This window comes from Homalodisca vitripennis, chromosome X (assembly GCF_021130785.1).
Source record: "Homalodisca vitripennis isolate AUS2020 chromosome X, UT_GWSS_2.1, whole genome shotgun sequence".
Lineage (NCBI taxonomy): Eukaryota > Metazoa > Arthropoda > Insecta > Hemiptera > Cicadellidae > Homalodisca > Homalodisca vitripennis.
The window spans coordinates 68,754,238-68,761,458 of NC_060215.1; the positions used below are offsets into that span (position 1 = coordinate 68,754,238).

The 7,221-nt window shown below is 29.9% G+C and overlaps 1 protein-coding gene across 1 annotated transcript in view; it reads right to left on the reverse strand.

Annotated features, from left to right (window-relative positions):
- The window catches only part of LOC124369141 (protein diaphanous), a 95,977-nt gene extending 94,624 nt beyond the window's left edge, over nucleotides 1-1,353 (reverse strand). Inside the window, exon 1 of the mRNA XM_046826918.1 lies at nucleotides 1,161-1,353. The gene's annotated coding sequence lies outside the window, so the exon portion shown is untranslated. The remainder of the gene's footprint in view (nucleotides 1-1,160) is intronic.
- Nucleotides 1,354-7,221: the final 5,868 nt, after the last annotated feature.

The window sequence follows — 7,221 nt, forward strand, 5'->3', positions numbered from 1 at the left end:
GCCTAGAATAAGAAATCAAAATATACCACGTGTTTCGAAAAGCAGAAACTTTTTTTATGAATCGTAAATTGAACTATAGTAGTTAAACAGATTGATGGCCATGAATGAAAAACATCCCTCAAAATAGTACTTATCAGTTAGATATCAAAATTCTAGAAGACCTAATCTAGAAAACCCAAAAGCTAGAAAGCTTAAAAAATAGTAGCCTACAAACTCACAGAACCACTATAACCTACGTAATACTAACAGTCCCATTTCAAATACATGAGAGAAAAACATAAATTAATCTATAATCATAGTTACGTTTGTATTATTTCTAATTTAAGACTTTACATTTGACCTAATTTAACATTCTATGTAACTTAATTGCAAACATACCTCAAAATGAAAATCATTGTGGGTGACAAGTGAATAGTAAATTGTACACAATTACCATACGTGTTTCTAGACCATTAAAATGAAGTTTACCTATTATGAGTGCGTTCAATATAAAACCCTAACACAAGTTTGATAGTGAGTTTTTCCCGAATTTTGATCGTTTGCAGTTAGGGACCAAAGAACATGTACATAAAAGTTTTGTACATTTTATTTTTAAATTTTGGCCTATTCCGTGTACTTGAATGAAAAGAATTATATATAATACTTACTATATATTGTTTTACAATGTATTTGTTGCATTTTTTCTCAAAACTAGCCAAGAATCAGTGAATTCTGCCTTAGCTGCTGGGAAAAGAAGACCCACCAGCTGAAGGATTGGATCTCTCTCAATCAGAAACCTCCAGAAGTTTGTAACAGTCTACATTTTAAAGATTTCTTTAAAATAGGTGGATAAAATTGAATTGATCTATGCAACTGCAAAGCTTTTTAAAAATAACTACTTTATTTAATATACTCCAAAAGATATCACAAGGAGCACCCAAATTTTATTAGAATAGGCCAACTGGGTTATAGGGCTTGTTGTAGAATTATATTCTACAGCACAAAATAGATAGTAAATATTATAAAATGAACTTTATTTACCATTCAGTTGATCCATTCAAAAATAATTTAATGTCATATAAGACTTGGTATAAAAATACTCATAACTGAAATAGTGTATGAAGTCAGTACAAAAATCAACAGGTTATGACATTTAGGACACAATGATTTGCTTAACTTACCTTCCCAGGAATAAAGTTCTAATCTTTTCTTAATTTCAAGTCTTCAATTTTTTTTAACAGAAGTTCTTGAAAAAGGCATAACAAATCTTAGTAATACACTACTAAAATGCTTATAAATAAATATTACAACCGTTATAGGCATGTAAACTGTTACGCCTAGTAATTGGCCAGACTCATTCCTTCCTCAACCAACCCCAATATACGATAAGTACAACAGTTGGTTGGTTTGGTTTTGGATGAAGTTCTTTTTTTAGGTAAAAGCTTTCAATATTTTTTCCCTCAAAATTTCCCTACTAAACTTTGGGTAGCCTTTGTTATACTATATAATTATATCTTTTGAGAATAAAATATTAAACCCATATCAATCATTATTATATAAATATAACCAATTATTACGCAATTGTAATTGCATCATTATTATATTCATTAATTACCACATAATTTACAACTTGAACTTAGTTTTGACAAATATTAATTTGACTTTTAGGATTATTGGGCATAGAATGTATTTTGAACAAATGCGTTTCCATGCCTCAATAACAACGAATAAAATTATCTGTTGTTAATTTATAATTTTGACAATATTTAAATGTATTTATAACGGAAAAATATTCTAACTACCAACTAAATATGGACAAATTAATCTAGAGTTAATTTTAACCGATGTATGAAAGGTGCTTACATATGACTGCGATTTAACCCTTTAAGGACCAAGGGACACATGTGTCCCCAGAATAAATATTTGTTTTCTATATGCCAGTCAAGTTAATATTCATAAATATTAATTATTATCAATTCAAAAAGCTTAGAAATACATTTAAAAAATATTCCCACTGTAAAACAAAGTCTCCTTTATTTGATTAAAAATATCTAATTATGCAATATAATTATAAATGTGTTTCTTAGTTTTATTATTTTTGCACAAACTTTCTTAATGCAAATTTTGATGAATTGCTTTGATGTATTATCATAATACAACATGACCAATATATTTAGGAAGAATATCTGATAATATTATTTTTTATTTGCTCATAATTACACATTTTTTTTGTTGGGACACATATGTCCCTATGGACTCTGAGGGAATTAGGTTGGCTAGCATTATTGAGAACAGCTGACTACAGTTTCCTTCAGTTTGGCAAATAGATTTTGAGGTTATCCATTTTATTCTTCTTACTAGTTAGTTAGGGTATTGAATTGAAGTTTGTGAGATGGATTCTGTTAGTGAACGTTTATTTGACATAAAACAAGAATGAGAGCTCAAAAGCTGTTACATCTCTTGAGTACCGACAAATGATAGCACGATGTCTAATTGGTGACTACACACATAGAATGCGTTCACTTCCCAATACTCCATTGTCAAGGAAATCTAAAATTAGACCCTCATTATAAGCCAGAACATATAATGAAAAAGACAAATATCAGACGTCGATGTGTTGAATGTGCCAAGAACAAAGTAGAAAACCGAACAAACTGTATATGTGTAATATGTCAAGTTCATTTATGCTTTATCAATGAAAGAAAGTGCTTTGAACAGTTTCACTGATCAACATAAGAACAATGTTCTATTGTTATTTTTTATAATAAACTGACAAGTTTTCGAACATGTATATTGATGAGTAAGTTTTGTAATTTCATAATTTTGTAAATAAAACAACTTTTTCTTAAATAATATTAACTTCAATCACCTAAATAAACCTACAAAGACTTGTAAAATTACAGAAATATAGTGAACTACTCAATTTACTAGGTTTTACTACAGTCCGCTTGGGACAAATATATGCCATTGCAGTATCTTTGTCAAGTTCCGTTACCGTCCGTAGGGACACATTTGTCCCATGATATATATAAAAAACTAGGTGTACTAATTATTTTAAATACAAATAAACAGTTTAGTTACATAACTGCAATATGTTTTACAAGAATAAAAACTTTTTTTTCATGCCACGTTTCTTATGGTCCTTAAAGGGTTAATGGATTTTAGTTTAGATTATAATCCCACCATCCCAGAACGATCATGAAATATACGAGCCAATTGTGTATGACAAAATCAATGACGGTAACAACTCCTAGTATCAGCCGTCCACACACATTAACACAAATGGTATCCGAAAATTGTGTTAAAAGGCAACAAATATATTTATATAGAATTGTACACTTATTATGCTGTAATAAACAATATTCAAAATGTTAGTGACTGGCAATTTTAGTACAAAATTATATGTTGTTACTACCCAAGTACAGAAGTGCTGTATTCACAGTTTGGCAGAAGGACAGGCCTATAATGCAATACACTGCAAAATACACCACATTAGTGCTAAAATTCATTAATGTATTCTCATCCTTAGAACTTTTATATTTAAGACTAAATTTGTATGAGGCTCTTGCACAAGATTCTATACAACCATATCTAAAATACAAAGGGACGTAAAATGACAATAATAACTTTCTCAGTTACCACACAATTGCAAACTCCATACCATAACGGTATTTTTTTAAATATTACTAGTCTTTGTTGTTTTGCGAACCTATTTTTGTATCTGGTTTTGTACCGAGTCTTTACTTGTGGATTGTATATTTTGATGCTGAAGAGTGCCATGAAGATGTATATAAATGGTAAAATAAGGATTTTCAATTTCTATACAATATTTACATCGTGTTCTAGCTTGCTGTCTCATGAGAAATCAGAATGCTTATTTCTGTTATGTAAAAGCATTTATGTGATTGAATTTATCAGGTCCCTCGCAAAACTTCTGAATTAATCATATTAGTTTAGTTTTTTAACCTACGAAGCAATGTAACATCAACTTCCTTTTTACCAAGAATAAACTATTATAATTCTTGAATTATTGGTGTATATCTGTTCATGTGGCAATTAATTTCAATAGTGATTGATTCTTACAAGAGTGATCAAAAGCTCTTTACGTTTAATGACGATAAAATTTGTTTTACCAAAAATATAGGGGGTTATCTCTTTTTTAAATCTGACCAGAAATTTCTTTACATCGAACACCCTGTTATCAAAGTAAAAAAATCTTATAATAAAAACCTAATTTCAATTCAAATCGTTTTGCAAACTGCTTACTGTTCTTAAAACAAAACACCGTCAAATATACCAGCTACTCAAATATACCGGTAACAAATAAATATTTGGAGTTTGCAAGCTCCCTGAGATTTTTGTAATTTATTTTTTCCTCTCTAGTCTACCGAGGAGCACGAGTGATATATTTTAAGATTCTGGATTAAATTGTGTATCGTATCAAAACGAATTGAGAAAATACACTCTCCTTTATTAGACTTAGCGTTAACTGAAGAATGTTATTACAAGTAGTATTGCACTGACAAGAGAAATGTCATTCTAGTGAAAAGCCAACGTTGGAGGATTGCGCATTGATTGACACCTAAATCACACATTTTTATTTTACAAAATGTTTACTGTCATATGGGCATGTTACTTTTAAACTGCTAAAAATAAAAAGAACGTGAAAGTAAATAACTTTCCAATGTATTTGCATTAATCCACCACTGAGGTGCAATACAGAATGGGTGTTATATATATATATATATATATATATATATATATATATATATATATATATATATATATATATATATAAAACACCAATTATTTTACTAATCAGAACCTCATAATTTCGTTTCAAGTATTATTCACGTAACTATTCTTTACTCGGCGTTACATATGTTAGAGTGTCTCATTACTACGAGTAGTCACAGTCAGGATGATATATCTAAATGGATACATGGTAAATAGAGAATTAAGACAAATATCCACACCATAAAATAGCCCTTTTCTCATATAGATCGATGTTGTTTAAGTAAAATATTTAAAATTTATGTAAAATAAGCGGGTAATTGCACATCAATGTAAGATTTTTTTAATGAAAATGTATTACTTTTAGGCTGTGTTAGTATTTAAAGACGCCGATGATGACAGTATTTTAGTGACGAGGACGATTAACTTCGCTCCCTGATTGGTTAATGCAGACGAGCGTGAATAGAATTGAGCAGCTAAATAAGAATGTCATGAGATCGTTTCAATGTCAGATACACCTAGAATACGAAATATATCTGTCCGATTTACCTAACAGCCATCCAATGTAATCTAAATAATTAAATATTCTCATTGTCTCATCAGGTGCAATTGTGCACTCAATCAGGTGTTGCTGATATAGACACTGAGGAGTGTCCATTTTACAACTGCCCAATTGTGCACTCAATCAGGTGTTGCTGATATAGACACTGAGGAGTGTCCATTTTACAACTGCCCAATTGTGCACTCAATCAGGTGTTGCTACAATAGAGAAAAATTTTGTAGTAAAGAAACATAATAAAGAAAAATATAAACAGTGTCCGACATACATAGGAATAAAATTTATAAATGACTTTCCAGGCTGTATTAAGAATGAGAATTCTTTTAATAATTTTAAGAAAATGTTGAAACAATTTTGTACAGATCATTCATTCTACTCTCTTGAAGAGTTTTTTACACTGTGACTTAAAAGTAATTTTGTTTGTATTTGCCTACCATTACAAAACATATTAACACTATGGACATAAATATTTAAAATATTATATGTATTATTATACTGTATTAAATATAAAGTATGAATACTCTAATCTGAGTCTTATGTTTTATATTGTAGTAAAGGTAATTGACGCAATTCATGTATATTATGTATAAAAAGAATAAAGGAATTTTGAATTTGAATTTGAATTTGAATTTGCTGATATAGACACTGAGGAGTGTCCATTTTACAACTGCCCAGTGTAGGTCATGATTGAATCTTCAAATAGAATTAACTGAAGTCGAAGCATACGTAAACTGAGACTATCGTGCGTAGGAAAAGCGCGGGGAAAGGCTTATAATATGTTAATCCAATTGCCACGTTTACTAAGCTACGGGTTTTGGGCATAACGATGAGAGATGCATTATAAATTCATAATGATGATCCAAAAATTAACATTAAAAGTGGAATATATCTATAAATCAAACGGTTCAAAGCAAATGTCGAGATGGATTTGCTAATCAAAGCTTAATACGCTATTGATTATATCTTTAACATTGTTAATCCTTGTTCTCTAAACTGACCATTAGGTCCCCGTTGAACCACACGAGGTCCAAAAAGTTGAGGAAATTTGCTTTTTCTTTGATGCTCCAACACCAATCTAACGCTGGGGCACACATGTATGCATCGAAAGCGCTTTAACTCGTTATATTCCATTCGTTATATTTTAAATTTCTCTAAATGAAATTATCTGGACCCCTTTACTTTTCAGAGCTTTTTATACAGTTATCGCTGTTGCCAAATGCATTCTATCCGTTTGCTTTTAATATAAAGAAGGCAATATTTTTAGCTTCTTAGGGTTAAGTTCTGATAACACCTGTACATACAGATAATTATCTAGGCATATAATGTTCTGGCAACTTAGATATTGTAAATTTGGTGGCTATTAGATGGTGTCCTTTTTGTGTTTGCTAGAAGCAGAGCTATATTAATTGTATTATACTAAGATCTTTTGCTTCCCTTAAAATATAATTTCTTTTTTGCAAAAAGTGTATTACATAACGAATTTATTTATAACAAACTACACGAGAATTCGTATCCCTAAAAAATTCTTATATTCGTCATTTTCTAATCACAGTTTGTTTGAATATATATATATATATATATATATATATATATATATATATATATATATATATACACACATATATATGAAAACTTCTAAATTGCAGCAGTCTACCAAATTTTCAGACGATTTCAGTCATAAAGTAATTAATCCATCAATACTTTATGTCCTTACATACGTACACATAAATTTCATTCCAAATCATTTTTCCTAAATGAGCACCTTTTAATCTTGAAGTAATGTCTAACTAAAAAGAGAAAAACATTATATATGATATTACGAACGTATCCTGAGAAATCGTATTAAGTTGATATATTGATGATTCCCAGCAATAAATTATTTAATGTTGGAAAGCATGCGCAAACTCAAGGAGCTCACCGTATCACAGGCAAGCTAGGAGATTGTTGGC